This window comes from Phalacrocorax carbo (genome assembly GCF_963921805.1).
Source record: "Phalacrocorax carbo chromosome W unlocalized genomic scaffold, bPhaCar2.1 SUPER_W_unloc_7, whole genome shotgun sequence".
Classification (NCBI taxonomy): Eukaryota; Metazoa; Chordata; class Aves; order Suliformes; family Phalacrocoracidae; genus Phalacrocorax; species Phalacrocorax carbo.
This window is the reverse complement of record NW_026990258.1, coordinates 310,585-330,028: the sequence shown is the minus strand read 5'-3', so window position 1 is coordinate 330,028 and position 19,444 is coordinate 310,585. Positions and strand designations below refer to the sequence as shown.

The window sequence follows — 19,444 nt, the reverse complement described above, 5'->3', positions numbered from 1 at the left end:
TCTGCCCGACCCTCGAGACTGGCTCCCGGGGCAACCCTTGAGATGGGAGTCGGACGAGGAGGAGGATTGGGGTGCCTGGAGGGGAGAACAGGATGGGTATAGATCAAGCTCGAGTAGCAGCGAATCAGAAGTTGGGGGAAAAACCGATGTCCACATGTGGGAAGACGGGGCAGATTGCCTGCAGCGCGCAAAAAAGAGGCATAAGGCAGCAGGGACTCGGAGGACCAATCAGAAGGAGGGAAGAGAGAGATTGCCAAAAGGGGAGGTCCGAAGCGCTGCAGCTCCGGAGGGGTCCGCGGAGGAAGCGCTGCGGCAGCTGCAGCAGGCTACGCGCACACTAGGGGAAGTAACTCGGTGGCAGATGGGACTCTTAACGAAGGGGGCGCCCCAGCGACAGTCAGTCGAGTTACCTAACTGGCGGCTGATAGCCAGAGATTGTAGCCTAGATGGAGTAAGGATAGAGATGCCCGGGATATTCCCTGTCCGAATAGCTCCTGAAGGGGGGCAGGGAGCTGCAAGCGGTAACGGAGAGTTCCCGTAGAGCATATAGCGAAGTGGGCAGGTATCCAAAAAAAAAAAAAAAAGCAGAACCTTGGCAAAAGATACAGCAAGGACTGGGAGAGCCGTTTACAACATTTTGTGACAGGTTGCAGACGGCTATTATAGAATCAGAATTGCCGCCAGCGGCCAAGGATGCAGTCCTTATGGATTGCCTCCAAAGTCAAGCAAATCCGCAGACACAAGATGTCCTCTGCACCCTGGCGGCGGGGGCATCATTGGGTCAAACCATCAGGCATGTCTTGTGCCAGGAGGCATTGAATCAGCATGGCGGTGTGGGAGCGCACGTCTGCCAGAACCCTGACTGCGGAAGCGAAGAAAGGATGCTGGTGCAAGCAGTGGGGGTGGGGCCGAGATGTCATTTGTGTGGACAGCTAGGGCACTTTAAAGCTGGGTGCCCGCTAGGGGAAAGGGGAGGACGTAATGGAGGAGGAGCGCGCCCAGTAGGGAGATGCTGGGCGTGTGGGAAGCCAGGACACCTGGCAAGAGATTGTCGAGCCACAAAGCTGGGAAACGGCCAAGGGAGGGCGAAGCGAGGGGGATTCGCGCCTCCTGTGAGTCAAATGGCCCCCATCATGGTGCCAGTGCCAGGAGCTTGGCCCACCATAGCGGGCCAAGGGGGAGTGAACCTTCAGGCAGGGGAGCAGGACCAGCAAGACTTGCAGGTTACGGCCCCCGCGTGGCCTTGGTCTTAGGCTGTGACAAGAGACCCATGGCGGCGGTGATGATTACCCCACAAGAGCCAAGTTGTCCGGCATGGATATACCTGGGAATGTTAGTGGATACCGGGGTGGATGTCACAGTGATGCCACTCGAACGGTGGCCACCAACTTGGCCCCTCGCCATGGGAAAGCGTATAATAGGGGTGGGAGGAGAACAACAGACGAGGACTAGTACTTGCCCTGTAAAACTCGAAGTCATGGACGAGGACGCAGGGAAGCTCCTCACGGCCGTAGTGACAATACTAGTAGCAGATGGGGTAGCAAGCCCCTTGTTGGGGGTGGGACGCCCTTGCCCAGATGGGGATCGGGTTGAAAAATTTAGCATAGGGGCCACTGCCTCAGAGGGGCTTCGTCAGCACAAGTTGGTGTGGAAAACCGAACAGCCCGTCTGGGTGGAGCAGTGGCCCCTGACAACGGAAAAAATAGAGGCTGTAAGAGCTATAGTAAAATGAGAGCACGAAGTGGGACACCTAGAGCCCTCGATGAGCCCCTGGAACACCCCTATATTTGCTATAAAAAAGAAAGATAAAAACCAATGGAGGATGCTGCATGACCTTAGAGCAGTAAATCAGCAAATGGAGGACATGGGGCCTCTCCAACCCGGCCTACCAGATCTGAGTGCTGTCCCAAAAGGATGGCAGGTCATTGTTTTAGATATCAAAGACTGCTTCTTCAGCATTCCACTACATCCAGATGATAGAAAGAGATTTGCCTTTACTCTGCCCACGGTGAACCGCACAGAACCAGGTAGTAGATGGCAGTGGACAGTACTTCCACAGGGGATGAAAAATTCTCCAGCGATCTGCCAGAGGTATGTGGCTTCCGCATTGCAGCAAGTAAGGTGACAGTATCGGGAGAGAATCTACATGATCCACTACATGGATGATGTCCTCATAGCTGCGCCCACTGAGGGGTTATGTGAACAAGTCTTTTCAGACACCCAAAGGGGCCTTGAGGGACAAGGCCTCAAGATAGCTGAGGCAAAGGTACAACGAGGACCAGTGTGTGGATTTCTGGGTGCTAGAATAGAAGGGGATTGCATACAAGCTCAGCCCATTAAACTTACACCTAAGGTTAAAAATTTACACGATGTACAGAAGCTGGTAGGAGCGCTGCAGTGGTTGCGGACATTCGTGCGCGTCACCAGTGAGGAGATGCAACCTTTCTATGCATTGCTGAAAGGGACAGACCCATGGGAGGCCAGGAGTTTAGACGCCGGGGCAGTCCAGCAGTTGCAGATGATAGAACGTTGAATGCAAAAGGAAGGAGTATGGCGGTGGGACCCTCAGGAGGAATTAATCGCAGGTTGGATTCTGACCGCTGGTGGAGGATTAGGATTACTTTATCAAATATGGGCGGGGGAAGAAAAACCACTGCGATGGGTATATCAGAAGGTTCCCAAGGATGCATTCTCCACAAAAGTCAAGGTAGCTGGGGGAATGATTTGGCGTCTGCGAAGGGAAAGCAAGGAAATCTTTGGGAAGGAGCCAGATAAGCTGACAGTGCTGTGGAATGGGGAGAAATGGTGGAAGGTGGTAGAGAGTGAAGAGGATATACAATTGGCGGTATACTCGTACCCAGGAAAAAATCGTCACAGGCACGGTACAGAAGTGGGGCGAGATAGCCGAAGTGGTGGATTTAAGTGTGGATAGCAGAGTTTTAGATACCCCTCACCCAGGACCAACATATTTCACGGACGCTTTGTCAAAGACAAACAGAGTGGCGGTAGTGTGGGAAGAAGAGAATAATTGGATGCGCCAGACGTATGGGGAGCAGGGTAAAAGTGTGCAGTGGCTAGAAGTGAAAGCGCTAGAGATGGCCCTGCGAAAGGATAGAGATCGGCATATAAATGTGTGCATGGACTCTTTATACGTGTATAAATTAGTCACGTCCATGAAACGGGAGGGTGTACCGCACACGGAAATTGCCTTGATGCTAGAGGTTGCTTTATCGCAGCAAGGAGCAACTGTGACAGTAATTCACATTCGCAGTCATCAGACGGGGCCTGGACCACTGACTGAGGGGAATCGCATGGCTGATGAGGCAGCCGTGGGAGTCTGGACATTGACGGAGGCAAAAAAACTGCATGAACAACTGCACCTGGGTGCTAAAGCCTTGGCAAAGGAGTGTGGCATCTCAATAAGAGCAGCAAGAGAAGTAGTAGCCACCTGTCCTTACTGTCAGCACTCACCATTGTGGGAGGCAGGAGTCAACCCTCGAGGACTGGAAGCAAATGCGATCTGGCAGACTGACTTTACTGAATGCCCACAGTTGGCCCCCGGACGGCACCTGGCAATTACAATTGATACATATAGTGGAGTCATCATGGCTACTCAACATCGGAAGCAGACCGCAGCGCAGTTGGCTGCGCATTGGACTATGGTGATGGCGTGGCTTGGAAAGCCCACCGAAATATAAACAGACAATGGACCATGCTTTTGGGTTCGAAGTACCGAAGAATGGTGTAAAGCTTGGAATATTGTATTAAAACACGGCATTGCTTACAATAGCACGGGGTAGGCAATTGTTGAACGTGCTCATCGCACCTTGAAAGCAAAGATAATGCAGCTTGGGGAGGGGGAGGGGTATAAGGGAGCTATACCCATAGCAGCTCAGCAAACTATTTTAATGCGTGCGCTATATTCGCTTAATCATTTTATACGTGGGCAGGAGCAAGTTACAGCAGTGGAGAAGCACTTTGGCAAAGCTCAAGCAGGCGAGTGCTATCCGCAGGTACGAGTAAGGTTCCCAGGCAGTGAGCAATGGGAGAGAGGATGGAAACTGAGATGCCTGGGAAGGGGCTACGCCGTGGTTGAGAACGAAGGGTGCATAGAATGGGTGCCTGCAAAGTGTGTGAAGGCAGAACTGTGCAAGGATGTATAATGAATAATCCCTCTCTGAGTTGTCTCTTTGCAGGGTCTGCTGACGTGGATCCTCATGCTAGCCATACCATTGGGAAAAGAAATGAGCTCCTTGACAAGATTGCAAGCAATATTGCAACGAGAGCGACACTGGGAAAGGGTGACAAAAGAGAGATATGAACTGGGATTGGATAGTAATAATTGGGGGGATTTTGTTGTGTGTAGTAATCATGGTTACTTGTGTGCTGCCATTGTTATGCTGTGTTATAAGACAAATCAGAGAGCGCCTGCAAGGGTTACGTGAACATAGACCTGACCGCAATATGTTTCAGCTTATGCAAGTAGCTTTGTAGAACTTTTAACGGCATGGGGAGGGGGGAGATGTAGGGAAATAGACAGGGATCAGCGACCGGAAGATCACAGGCTGTGACGGAAAGATAGACTCCTCCCCATAGGAGTGGCAGGAACAGGAAGCGCAAGAGCTATATAAGCGTGTGACGCAGTTAAATAAACGGACATTTTGCGTCCATCATATTGATGTCTGTGCATCACTGTCCCCAGGGTGGATAGAGCCCTGTGTCCCAGAGATGTGTGGCCCAAGATAAGTTCTCCCACAGAAGCGTACGGCAACATAGGTAGAAAAATTGCTACCCACAAGATAAAAGCTCTTAACTGGAAAACAAAACATAAAGGCAAAGTATATGAAAAGACACAAATAATCAATGTAATTTACCTATAGTTGGTGCATGGGAATTTGAATGTGATGATGATTAATATGTTATTTTTTTAGAACTCTCTTCGAGTCATGTTCTTGAGGGAGACCTGATAAAGTATAGTGACCTTAGAATTCAGTTTCCTACTAGCTTTTCTGGACTTCTTCAAGAGCATTAATTAAACTCTCTTTTTTTGATGTTCATATAATACTAAACTGTCAACAAGGTAAAGCTAGAAGCCAAATCATGTTTAGAATGGGGTCTTGCTATACTGTTATCCTGGCATCTTGCGATCCTGAAACTGTCTGTCTATAATGAAAACCAAAATATTTTGGAAAATCCAACCATTGTACAGTCCATTCTACAGACAACAGAACCTTCTGTGCATAACCTAATGAAAGAACTTAATGAAAGATTATTTGCTTTAAAATACAAGTCAATTTACAGAGCTCAGTGTGACAATGAAGGTGTAACTATTACACCAGCAAGTCAGACCTTTCCTAACCATACTTTCTCTAGCCTGCAAACTCTGGCAACTTCTAAATACATTTACAAAACTATTCATATAGTTCTTCTCCTGGTACAATATCAATTAGCTATAGAATTGATGGGTAAATTTAGCAATATTGCAAAATCGCTTGAGTGGATGATCAGATGGTCTGATAAAAAACTGCTCTGTGGTTCCAATAAACAAGATTCCTTAGAAAAGAGTCTCCCAATGATACATGTGAAAACATCAGCAGCTGCTCTCCTTACTTCTTTATGGCTGTTAGAACAGTTATACAGGGATGGATCTCAAGCAAAGAGCATAAAATTTAAGGTAAGAAAGAGGATGGGTTTGGTGTCAATGAAATATGTGAGTTAGTTATGCCAGTAAAGACAATCACACACATCTTTTACCTCATAGTTCCATTCTCAATAAAACATGGAATACTGATTAATAGCCTTTCCTTTAAGGGTTGCTAGGAAAAGAGAAACATCCCAGGAATACTGAAATTCTGTCTGTAGGAAGACTTTGGTTAGAAATTTAAGTCCTCTCTGCAATTCCTGTTTAAAATCTAATTTATCTAGATACCAGATTATTTGAGCAAATGCTTACAAGTTAAACCACTGTGTCTAGTTTTAGACATCATCTTTGAAGAAAGCTACTATTGGAGATAGACTATAGAAAACCAAGACAAAGAATAAAGAAATAGTTTCTCTGAGCAGACTTGAATTTAGATTTATTTGTCTTTGAGGACAGTACAGATACAGTCTGACTGAAGTATTTAAAGTAGCTGTGGACTGGTGAAAAGTAAATTTGAACTTCCATCTAGCACTGTTAGATCTGGAAAATGTGAAGATATTTTACAGAAGAACCCGATGAGTATTGCTTTATTTTATATTTAGGAACAGCTGGATCATTTATCCTCCTTAATTAAGTCTACATGAAAGGCTTTGGGGGGAGAGGGTTGCGGGGTTTTGGGTTTGGTTTTTTGGGTTTGTTTTGGTGGGAGGGTTGTTGATTTTTTGGGGGGTTGGTTTTTTTTGTTTGGTTGGGGTTTGGTTTTTTCTGAGAAGGCTTTTCTCCCAGGTCAAAATAGATTTTTCTCTTGGTTTTGGTTTGTGTTTTCTGTTTTCTGACAAGTGCCACTTGTATTTTACTTACAACTTACTGCCAAAATGTTGTGCATGTTTCTAACTATGCATGATTATGTATGGGGGTTTTGCCTCTCATACTGTCTTCAGTGATATTAATTTAGAGTAGTTTAATACCAGTTTTGTATTACTGGTGCTGAAGGCCAAATCTTATTGTATATCTTTGTATAGAGTGTATTTAATTGTCACATAGCATCAGTGACAATTGATGCTTAATTGACACTGATAAATATCTCTTATTTCATTGATTCTTTTAGATAATTCTGAGGACCATTGCTTCACTTAATGCAAAAAGGGGCAAAACTCAGGTTCCACAAGAAATTATAAATCCAGAATTTTTAAAATTAGTTTAAACATTTTAAAAATTATTTTTATTGTTATTATTAATAGAGTCCAGGTAATCAATATCTGAAAGAATTTACATTTCTATCAGAAGCCCAACCTAGGACAGAGAAAGAAAGTAGCATGGATGAAGGCTCTTCTGTACCGGCAGATCCTCCAGTTGATATCCAGAGCGTACAATCCTATGATGATCTTTGTGAAACCAGTTTTGGGTAATTTTTTTTTTTTTAACGTAAGAACTCTTTTTGGTTATAATTCCTAAGCTAAGCAGCATGTCAATATGAAGAGTTCTACTGTTATTATGTTATATACATGTTTAATTTGGAGTGCAAAGTCAAGCTCATGCATATTGTTTACAGCTGCCTGACGCAGTCTGTTACATTACGTTGGTGGTGGAGCGCTGGAACGGGCTCCCCAGGGAGGTAGTCACGGCGCCAAGCCTGGCGATATTCAAGAAGCACTTGGACAACGCCCTCAGAGACACATGGTGTGAATTTTGGGGTTGTCCTATGCAGGGACAGGAGTTGGACTCGATGAGCCTTGTGGGTCCCTTCCAACTCAGGACATTTTATGATTCTATGATTACTAGATGTTAATCCCAAAATATGATCCTTAGTTATTATATATATTCTGTAGCTGTATAAGTTAGTAATTCCACTAGAAATTTTAAGGTGTTCTATACTGTGCCTATTTTGTTGAGAATTGTTAAGATTAATAGCCTTGCTTAGCACTAGAAGCTAAAGTAGTTGAAGCCTTAGGCCGCTAGAGCTGACCACAAGTAAACTTTTTGATAAAACTAATGCTGCAAACACAGAACTATCTGAAACTGGCAGATGTGAGCAGAATGAAGAAGATAAGGGCCAAGGAAACAATTCCAAGAGAATGATGTAACTTCAGAAGGCGGCCAGCCCAGCTACAGTAAAAACCAATAAGAAATCAAGAGACCACTGACCACAATTAAGTGATTGGACTTGGGGATCGGGTGATGGGTCATACGGGTATAATTGGCACGCGCAATCTGCAGTAGGGGTCCCTCTTCGGAGGCACCCAGCTTGAGCTGCTCTGCACGTCAGTTAAATAAATCACTTATTTACTCAGCAGATTGGCAACTCATCTTTGAGCAGGAACCTAGGGCTGAGCCCTGTTGAGGTGGCACCCACATAATTCCTAACATGGACTAGGTGGAGGCTGCATAATTCCTGCTACAATTATCAACCTTGTAAAAGATCCGAATTTTATTATGCCTTGTAATATCACATGCAATTGTGTCAGATCTTCTCAAATAAATGACTAAATTTGTAATATGAAGTATTCAGGACATCTAAATTATTTTGCTGATTCTGTTCTGTGCTCCTGTTAATTTTAATGAAAAAATGAAAAAACTATTAGGTGCCCTCTTTTAAGCATTATTAGTATTAACAGTGTTGGAAGCTGACAGTCTTGAATGTTGTTACAAGACCTCACTTTTTATAGAACTTCAGTAGTGAGAGACATAAAATTACACTTGAGAGACAGAAAAGCAGATTAAATATTCTCCAACAGCAGATGTATCTCTAAGTAGAAAACAAAGTAGCTGTTGCATTGTACGTGACTGTTTATAAAGTTAGTGATGTGGAAATGGGCTCTAGATTTCTGATATAATTGATATAATTGCTTTCTCAAAGAGTTCAGATAACTTCAACTTTCTTCAGTGTAATTTTCCTTATGCTAGGATAAGAGTTCACAATGTTAGTTTATTTTTTCCCTGGATCTGTAATCTAGCTATGTTCATATGTGTGCAAGTCAGAAAAATAGATGGAAAAAGGCAGTAAATATTTTATTTGCTAATATCTTACACAATTCTGGAGATGGAGATTCCATAACCTAAAGGTGTTTGTGACATTTCATCTGCTGCACTAAAGAAGCAAAAGACCTTTGGTATTAGTATTCTAAGAGATTGGTGTGTGTCTTCCCTGAAAAGATTTTTTTTTTTTAAATAAAGGAAGCTTCTGTGAGGGAGATAAATGTATTATTAAATAGATGATTTTGAAGTCATGGTGCAGTTTATGCCTTCCATTTTCTTTTTGGTAGATCATGTGTGTCGGTTACATTTTTCTAGAAACAGCCCATCTGAAAGTCTGTACCATTAATGTCAATAAAATATTACAGTTATAGGGAAAAAAAGAGCAATATTAATCTTGGTGTATGCTAGAATCCTCCCCTATGTCGGATAGAGCCAGTGCCAGCTGGCTCCAAGTTGGACTTGCTGCTGGCCAAGGCCAAGCCAATCAGCAACGGTGGTTGTGCCTCTGTGATAACATATTTAAGAAGGGGAAAAAAACCTGCTGTGCAACAGCAGCTGGAGGAGAGAACATGTGAGAGAAACAACTCTGCAGACACCAAGGTCAGTGAAGAAGGAGGGGGAGGAGGTGCTCCAGGCACTGGAACAGATTCCCCTGCAGCCTGTGGTGAAGACCATGGTGGCCAGGTGGCCAGGTAGGCTTCCCCCTGCAGCGTACTGAGGTTAACAGTGGAGCAGATATCCACCTGCAGCCTGTGGAGGACCCCATGCTGGAGCAGGTGGATGTGCCCTCAAGGAGGCTGTGAACCCATGGAGTTCATGGAGGACTGTCTCACATGGGAGGGACCTCACACTGGAGCAGGGGAAAGAGTGTGAGGAAGAAAGAGCAGCAGAGACAATGTGTGATGAACTGAATGTGACCCCATTCCCCATCACCCATGCTGCTCAGGGGGAGGAGGTAGAGAAATCAGGAGTGAAGTTGAGCCCTGGAAGAAGGGAGGGGTGGGGGGAAGGTGTTTTAAGAATTGGTTTTATTTCTCATTACCCTACTCTGATTTGATTGGCAATAAATTAAATTAATTTCCCTGAGTTGAGTCTGTTTTGCCTATGATGGTAATTGGTGAGTGATTGCTCCCTGTCCTTATCTGGACCTATGAGCCTTTCATCACCTGTGGAGAGGGAGTGATAGAGCAGCTTGGTGGGAACCTGACATCCAGCCAGGGCCAACCCACCACACTTGGTTTAAGTGAAATTTAGAGACAAAATTTATATGAACATTGATTGTATCACATCAGTGTTTACTTTACAATTACCTACTGTTATCCCAAAAAGCGGGTTTGTTCACCTGGTGTGCAAAATGCCAAACTACACACAGAGCAGAGGTATTTTATTTAATTCATTTTTTTGTGCCAAGATTGGTGCTAGGTGGTAACCCACAAGGCTAGCACAATGCACTGAGAAACTACAAGGCATTTATACAGTTAAATGTGTCAATCACTGTTAGTATTCACATGACTCAGCTAATAATTGGTTAATTTCTTTCTCGCTTGGATGTAACAGTCCAGCTCCCTTTTAATTTACCATGCATGCTCATAGATTAAGGGACTTACTAGAGGGGGGGTAGTTCCTGGCCTATGGGCCTGATTTTTAGCATTATAACAAGGATAGTTCCCCTACTGGGCACTTTGGTTTAGTTCTTATCTACATCCCAATTAGTTGTTTTCCTTGACTACACACTTTATCGCCCCGTTCTCAGCATCTTTTAAGGCAGGATGCTTGCTTTGATCAGTCTCTCAGCTCTCCTCAAGGATATAGTTGTAAAACAAGTGCTTCCCTATCTCTCAGTTTCCCTCTCTGGCCCTCAACTTCTGTTTTGCCAGGCTTGCATAGTTCATTGTTATGTCTTTAGCAGACAGTTGCAAAAATTCCATTTTCTTAGGGATATCACTACTAGCCTGCAATCTGAATGGAACAGCATACTTTGTCAGGTACTTACATTGTTTCTACTGTTATTATGTTTTATTAATTCAATTACCAGAATGTCTACAAAGTCAACATATTTTTATAAGAAGGATTTTAATCATGGGAATTATTCTGTACCTTATATGACTGCAGATCTTAATGAAGTGGGACCATTTGTTCAGGAGGAGTTAGATGTAACATCAGAAAGTGAAGGTTTGTTTTTATGGTATATCCTTTTACTATGGTCTGATATATAAAACAGTACGAGTTTTGCCTGAATAGCATTATATGACCCTCTAATCAGAAATGGAAATGTTTTCATAGTTTTATTGAAATTATTACTATATTATTATTGTATCACTTTTATATTATAACTAAATTTTATATTTTTATGCTTTCTTAAGATTTTTTCTGATCAGTTTTTCACTTATGTAACTTTTTTGCTATAGAGATGGGACAATGTATATTAACATATTTAATTCTCTCATTTACTTTCATTCCAAAATATTCATGGAAATCCAATTTGAAATTTTTAAGAGCTGAGTATGCATAGATTAAGTTTATCATATTCTTACCATGAAAATAAGCTTTTATTTTTTTCTGATCATCAGTAGTAGTAACACAAATTTTGAATTTGCTGAGCTCTCTCTCAATGCCTTTCTCCTTGCTAGGGGAAAAAAGTGGACTAATGTAACCAGTTGGCAGAAAGCACATAACAATGCTGTATGTCATGTAGTTTTCTAATTTAGAGTAATTGTGTATATTTTGTAGAGTTCTTTGAGGAGCCATATGAACCTCCAAAGACCTCCAATAGCTCTGTCAGGATCAAACCTGTAGAACATCAAAGACGAAAGGCAAGTTACCATCTTGCATAGAAGCAGCAAATTATTATGAATACTCTTTTCAAAATATCCTTCAAAATACTTAAGAAATGGAAGGTTTAAAATATTTAGAATTGGTAAAATTTTTTCCCTACTTAATAATAAAAGTCACAAATAATGAAACAGTAGAAAAGTGAGATCTGTGAGCACTTTTGAAAGCTGATTCATTGTTTGTAAAACTAAATGTGTGTGTATGCCTACATAAACAGATATATATAATTGTTAAATCTATATAATGTATAAAACTATAAATATATAAGATCATGCATACACACATATATACAAAAGTATGTCAATTCAAAAAATACAGATGGTCGTCTGGTTAATAGACCAGATTCTTATGTTATATTAGCAAGCTGTATTAACAACTTTTTTGTTTAAAAATGTGTGCTGTCTCTGAAGTTGTCACAGGGTGATTAAGTAAAGACTCTACCACTTGTTTGCTTGCTCACTTGTTTTTAAATTAAATGTATAAAGATGTTTATTTTGCTCCTGCCTGAAAACTCAGTCTGAATCTGTAAACAAGCCTTTTTCTCATGCATCATCTTTGGTTGTGTCTCCTGTCTTTGAAATTGGCTAAGGGCTATTATGCTGAAATGTGAATTGCAATAGCATTGGTTTGCTTGCCTGTAGTACTCTAGATTCAGTGCAGTTAATAGGATTAGAAACAATAAATGTGTTGTGCTCTTCAATTCTACAATGCATTTTATTATTGTGACTCTCTGGCATGTGTAAAAACCTGCATTTGTTTTTAATTCCTTAGTTTGTAAATAGTTTGTGTATAATAGGGTTGTTTACATATTTTCATCCTTACCTAGGAGGTGCAAGATTAGCAGAGTATATTTCCAGGGTACTGATAGAGCTGTTGTGACTAAAACTTGTTGCTTTGGGGGAGTCAGAAAGGCTTCAAGACAAGAAGTGCCAAAACAAAAATTTATGATGACAACATTTGACCTTAGAAAAGCAGATGTACAGAACCATAAAGATAAGGAACTGCAGAGCAAACACTAAACCAGAACAGACCATCCCTCAAGGACAGTATATACGCGTTCTCAGAACTGAGTTTGCACAAAAGCAAAAGTTAACTAGCGGACACAGTGAGGAAGAGTATATCCTTCATCCAGAGACCCCTGATGACCACCCAGAGACACCAACAGGCATGTACAAAGGACATTTGCATATGATAATGACTTCTTGGAAAATTAATGAATATGTATATCTTTTCTCAGAAAACTAATGAATATGTATGTAAAGCTTGTCTAAGTTATGCAACTAACCCTGTGCAGGCACTCACACTAGGAGGAGTGAGCCCCTGTGTGTCCAGTGCTGCAATAAAGAATACCTGCTTAATAGTCATTCAGACTATTGAGTCCTGATTTTGGCTTTTCATGGTATCAGTACTATATGGATATGAATTTGAAAATAAAAACTCATAATAATGGCTTTAAAAAAAAGATGCTTGGATAAATCATTAGGATATCTCCTTATTTCTGATCTTCAGTTGTCTTCTGAAAAGTATGTAATTTTGATTATTTTTCAATCAGTTTTTTTTCAGGTGGCTGATTAATCAAAAGTATGTTTGCCTTGGGCTAATACAATAATACTGTGTTGAAGCAGAAGGGGATATAAAAATATACAAGTTCATATGCATCTTTTTCTATTCAATTTCAGATAGTCCCCAGGAAGACCAAAAGGTGCAAAAAAAAAAAAAAAAAAAAAAAGCCAAAAGAAGGAAAGGCTGAAAATGCATGAGACTTTTTGTTGTTTTAATTTCTCTTTTAACTTTGTTTAAAAAATCTATAGTATGTTTTTTTAGTTATGGAGTCCAGTCCAATCTCAATGGGTTCTTGCTGTTGTTTATAGCAATAAAGTCATAGTTTGAAACAAAATTTAAGTCATCTTCTATTTCACATATACAAAGTGCTGGGTGGATGAGTGGATATTTTAGTAATGAACAAATGAGGCATGTTTTTCAGGAAGGTGTATTTTATATCTGGGCAAAGGATAGAGAATAATTGGAAAAGCTTTCAGATATACAATTCCTTCTCCAGATCTGAAATAGGAGCAGCATCTTCAGGCTAAATACAGGTGGAGAGCTGTTATTCTAGGAAATTTAACAGTTAATTTGTTGCACAATTTAGAAAAGAGATTGGTGTCTAGGAAGCAGAAGGTAAGATAAAAATGGATAGGTTAGTTCCTGAAAGAGAGAGGATGATATTTTACACAACTTAAGAAATTAAAGAAACTTACTTCATTGTGATATTTTTAAAAAATTTGTTTTAAAATATCTCTGCATTTATAATATAATGTATATAAAATTATAGAAACTGTCCATAAACCTGATTGTCACATTGTCTGTTTGAATCAATTACTGCTCAGTTTGAGTTCTCTGAAGTTTTTCAAGAGAAGAAAATCTATATTCTGTGAACACAGGGTTCTTTGTTTACCATGAGGAATCTTGGTGTGTTGAGATTTTTTTCATTTATTTTAATGATAGAACAATATCAGCCTATTTTTATTATTTCAGTTTGTAATAATGAAACCTTTTCCTCTGATATACAGTGCCTGAATGTCTTAATATTTAGGAAATCTTATTAATTGTGATGGCATATAAATAAATATTCCTGTGTATGTACATTTGTTAAAAACTTTAAAATGGCCTAATTTTTAAAAGACACAGAATTCTCTAAAATTTTGAACTGATATACCTTTATTTTGAAAGAAACAAAAATAACTGCACATTAGATGCCCCTCAAAGATTTCTTATGATACTAGGTTTTCTTTTTTAGGAATGCAGATTGTAATCAGATTAACAATGTTGCTTAAATTAGATTTTTCTCTTCTTCTGTCAACTCAGTCAACCTCTTTTTTTTTTTTTCCTGCTGTTTGTGTTGGACAGCAAGAACCTTTTCAGTGCTTTTGTTTAAGTTTCTGATTGTTAGGAAGACAAAGCATGAATGTCAATATTTGCCAGCTCAAATTGCAGTATAATGCAGTAATAGAAGCAATGCAGATCAGTATAGCTCTGATCATGTGGCTTTCAGGTATTTTATCTCATACTAATTAAAATTTTTTTCAGATGGTTATATATATTTTTATATAAAAATATATGTATATAAAATGAAAATAAACAGCATAACAAATTATTGTAGTGTTTACAATACTAATTTTTCCTTTATAGAAGGACTGAGGTTGTTACTAGCACCATTTCTTACTAATTCTCTTTAGAACAAGATGCAGAAGTTCCCAGGTAAGGTAAACCTATAATGTTTTATACAATAAATAATGGACTACCCCTACTAAATTTTCAGTCTCAAGTAACATGATGTGTAGATTTGAGTATAAAATGTTTGCAGGTATAGTATATTGTACCTGCAAACTGTAGTACTAAGTAGCCTTTTCTGAAACCTCTTTGTACTGTAATCCTTGAGGATCATGTACTCTTGCATGTTGTCCAGAATATCACATGAATCAATCATGTTAATTCAGAGCTACCAGATTTCAAGAGAAGTGACACTTTTGTTTTTTGGTTCCAGACAGAATCATTACAATTATATAATATTACTATAGAAGATATTGCCACATAAAATAATATTATAAACTTATACTAATTTTTAATAAAATTATTAAAATTTATATGTCCTACAGTAACTTCTAGGTGCACATAAACATATACCTAATATTTCTATAAACAGGGAGAAAGTTGGAACTGGGAAAAGGGGTCAGGAGGCAGTCTCAGGCTTTTGCTTCTAGAAGTGTCTTCTATAATATGTGGTTTTTTCAGTTTATAGTACACATCCCTTCAGATTCCATTTTCCTGTGTCTCTAGTCTCATTTCCTTCTTGAGTTTTTCATGCCAGCTTTTTTTAAAAAACCTTTCTCCAACTTTAGGTTTTTGTGCCATGCTTACACATTTTAATTGTCTTCCAAAAGATTTCCTGTGCCACTCACACCCATTACATATCCAAAACCTTTCCAATATTACTCATTAGCCATTGCTTTACATTTCTGTATTATTTCTTCATATGTTCGGAGACCATCCTGTTCAGTTGTGAAAAATCTTCCAAAGTTTGCCTGTACCTGTAGCAAAGTTAGCATTTTTCTTAAAGAGAGAAATATGTTTTGGGTCAATTTCTGTTGATGTAGATAAAGTCCTTCAGTTTATTTATAACTTCATGTAAATCCTAACCCTCTCTTCTTCATTTAAGTACTTCATCTACTTAACAGTCTTTACCTACTATAAGATCTAATTATCTCTGTGAGTAATTGGAAAATTCAATATATTGCATCATGTGCATGTTATTTTAATTTTAATTGTTTTCTGATCTGAAATTTTGTTGTTGATTTTTAATTCCAAATAGATAAAGGTGCATTTAATAATGTAAGTGAAAGTAAATCTGCCATCTCTCTTATTTCAGCTAACAATGTCCTTATCCATTTTCCATCATCTGTTTGGTTTTATGACTAACAGGCCCTCTTTCTGTCAAATCATTGGTTTCTGCCTGTATCTAGCAAAGATAATGTTTTGGATACCCCGTGACTAAAAAAATCAGATAGAGCTTATGTCTTTACTGCTGTTTTTAATTCAGTATATTAGGAATCATTAGGAAAAAGATGTCATACATGCTCTCCAGTGAAGATTGTGCAGTGTTAATTATTAAATTGATCCTACAAATTAAATATGCTTTAGAAAAATTATGTCTTTCAAATTTTCTGGATTGATTTAAGCTGCCTATAGGTGTTCTGAACTACAAATGTTTTTAATACTTTTGTTCTTTTCCTTCTGGTCTTAAGTAATATAAAGATTTGTCTGAGTGATGGTCAGCCTTCTCAGACTCTTGTGTCAACTATGTCAAGTGTTGCCTCCAATACTTCCATTTGTGCAAAGCAGCAAGGCATCAAGAATGAAGTCCCTACAGAAGATGAACTAAACACTGTCAGAAACTGTCAGGCAGATGTTCCAACATGAAATGTTTACGTTAGTTCAGGTGAGAGCATCTCATTATTGAAAATAGCATTCACAGTATAAACTATGCTATTTAAAACAATGGGGATACTGTTTTAAAGGTATTCTGTGTTTTGTTGTTTTTAAAAGAGATTTCCACTGCCACATAACTACTGTGAAAACTTATTTTAGACTTAACTCTTGATTTTTGACTCAAGAAAATGAGTAATATTATAATAAGTTTGAGTGTGTTTTAGTTCACATAACTTGGTATGCTCTAATAGTATAAATTAGAAAAGATTCTGAAGCTGTAATAACTTTGTAGCTATACTAGAAATTAATTTTTGTTAGCATATTGAAGCAATTTTATTTAACCTTTCATTTACTTAAATTTCACCAAAAAAAAAAAGTGAAGGAATTTGTCTTGCTTTAGCATAACCTGTCTGTGGCAGGTATTTAATGTATCTTAAAAGAAAGTCCAGTACAATAAAAATCATACAATTGAATCATTACTGAAACTTTGGGTGGTGGTTTATTTTGTCACCTATATTAGGACAATGAACAGTTATAACATAGCCTAGACACAGAATTTTTGCTAAGATCCCTATTAAAGGTTTTTACAGTGTTAACTTTGTGTATGTGCATCCAGCTATAGCAAATCAAATTCATGAGTTCAATGCAAATAGTGCAGTCATCCTTTGCCAACCTGCCAAACGTGCAACAAATTTTGCAACAGTATCCATCTGTTCACCTGGAAGGAAGCCAGCCTGCGCACACTGCCAAAGGCAATGGCCCTCTAAAAACACAACTGCCCACTCAAGAAGATAAAGGAAAAACTGATCAAAAGAGCTCTGATTTTCAACGAAGGAATAGTTTAAGAGATGAAAGGAACAATGGCCATATAAAAGTAGGTATAGCAAAGTGTCGTTTATGAAGACTGTATATCTGATATGTTATCTGTCCTGTTAAATTAGGAAATGTTTTTGTAGTGATTGCTGTAGACAAAACAGATTTATACCATTTTTGTGCATATTTAGTGCATGATTGCTATTTCAAGGTATTTGTAAATGCTGTTTTGTTTGCTTTTCTGGTTTAGAATAATCTGAACGTGAATGTTTCCTTAAGCCTATTAGAAAGCCACAGCAGAGAAACAGGATTTATGCCACTGTCTCAAGATTTGCATTCTTCAGCACCTGCTAAACCACTTCATCTCCTAGCTCCTTCCTCAGACATCCAGAAAACACCCAAGCTTATCCCTATTGGAAAAAAAAAAACCAACACTGAATTACTCAAATCGATTTCCTTTGCTTAAGCTTGAATCAGGTTATAATTTCAAACCAGCATTTTTTACATCCAATAGAAATGTCATCAGCTTTTGCTAGACCACCCCCATACTATGAATAGCTTGGTGTTCATCAGGTTCCTTATGGGACCATCAATCATCATACAAACCAAGAAACAGTAAGTCAACAGCACATTTGAACATGAGTAGATATGACCCTGAGATCCAAAGGCAAATGCATGAGGAGCAGAAAAGATAGGCAGAAACTGTGCATAAGGTACCTCCCAAACACCTGAATCTAGATCAGTATGAAGGACAGCAAGACGTTTCACTTCAGTAGCAGTTCTCGGCAAATGTGAATATGGACAAAGCACTGATTACCTACAGCCCTGCTGGTATTCCACTACTGCACTTGCAACTTGACCCAGTATGTAGACTTCCAACAGCTGTAAGACAGCCAATCACTACTTTAATTACCTGTTAAACCTGTAAAAGAGGAGACTGACTGCAGAGAAACACAACAGCACACAGGAATATCACTATTCCATGCTAGTTTACATCAAAAAAAGGCGGCACTGGGTTTTAATAATATATTTTTCTAAGGTGCAGGGTTTTTTTTTCAGATTCATGGTTTCCTATTCATCAAAAATAAGTTAATGCTTCCAGAGTAAGGAATTTGGAAGTGTTCAGCACAGCTACCAGAAGGGATCTGGAACTATGGTACCATCTTATTGGCATGTCAATATGAGATGGGCTGCAAGCTTGGAAATGTTTTCAACAACCTTAGATTGATTCCACATTCTATAGTTCATCAACACTCAGACTGCTAGTACTGAATGTATAAGGAATCAACTAGCTAAAATACTGGATAATATTTATGTGGTAAAAAATAATTCTGTTTTTACAGAAATTTAAATAGATTTACAGAAATACAAAGAATGCAGTAAGAGATGAAATGCTTAAAGGCTTAGTAAGAAAACTTTGTCTTCTGGATGTTGGGAACTCAATGTTTTGAGAAATGTTGTTCTGATAGATTCTGTTACAGTTTAAAAGAATTAAAATATTTTTTCCTTGAAAGACGCTTCTTCAGTCCTTCTCTATGTTGCACGCTTTCTAAATCCATCCTGTGCTGGTTTTGGCTGGGATAAAGTTAATTTTCTTCACAGTAGCTAGTATGGGGTGATGTTTTGGATTTGTGCTGGAAACAGTGTTGATAATGTGATGTTTTAGTTGTTGCGAAGTAGCACTTACACTGGTAAAGGACTTTTTCAGCTTCTCATGCTGAAAAAGCACAAGAAGCTGGGAGGGGACACAGCTGGGAAAGCTGACCCCAACTGACCAAAGGGATATTCCATACCATATGACATCATGCTCAGTGTATAAACCTGGGGGGAAGAAGAAGGAAGGGGGGGATACTTGGAGCAATGGCATTTGTCTTCCCAAGTGTGCTGGTTTTGGCTGAGAAGGGGTTAATTCTCCTCACCGTGGGGGGTCAGCTACCTTTCCAGCTTCCCGCACTCTGCCCCGTGGTGGGGGGCTGGGAGGGGCAGGGCCATGGTGGGGGTGGCTGACCCTAACTGGCCAGTGGCAGGTTCATTGCATACCATGTGACACCATGACCAGTATATGAAGGGGGGGCAGTTGGCTGCTCCTGGGCGGCGAGCGGCGTCATGTTGGCGGGCGGCTGCGGCGCAAGCGGTTTGTTGCAGCGGTTCGTTCCCCTTCCCCCCCCTCCCCCAGGGCTTTGCGCCTCTCGTTGT

At 39.8% G+C, this 19,444-nt stretch overlaps 2 pseudogenes; both read left to right on the top strand.

Moving 5' to 3' along the window:
• Positions 1-4,688: 4,688 nt before the first annotated feature.
• On the top strand, positions 4,689-6,326 carry LOC135310901 (ciliogenesis and planar polarity effector 1-like; annotated as a pseudogene).
• A 10,752-nt stretch (positions 6,327-17,078) lies between these two features.
• Positions 17,079-18,503, top strand: LOC135310904 (ciliogenesis and planar polarity effector 1-like; annotated as a pseudogene).
• The last annotated feature ends 941 nt before the right edge of the window (positions 18,504-19,444 follow it).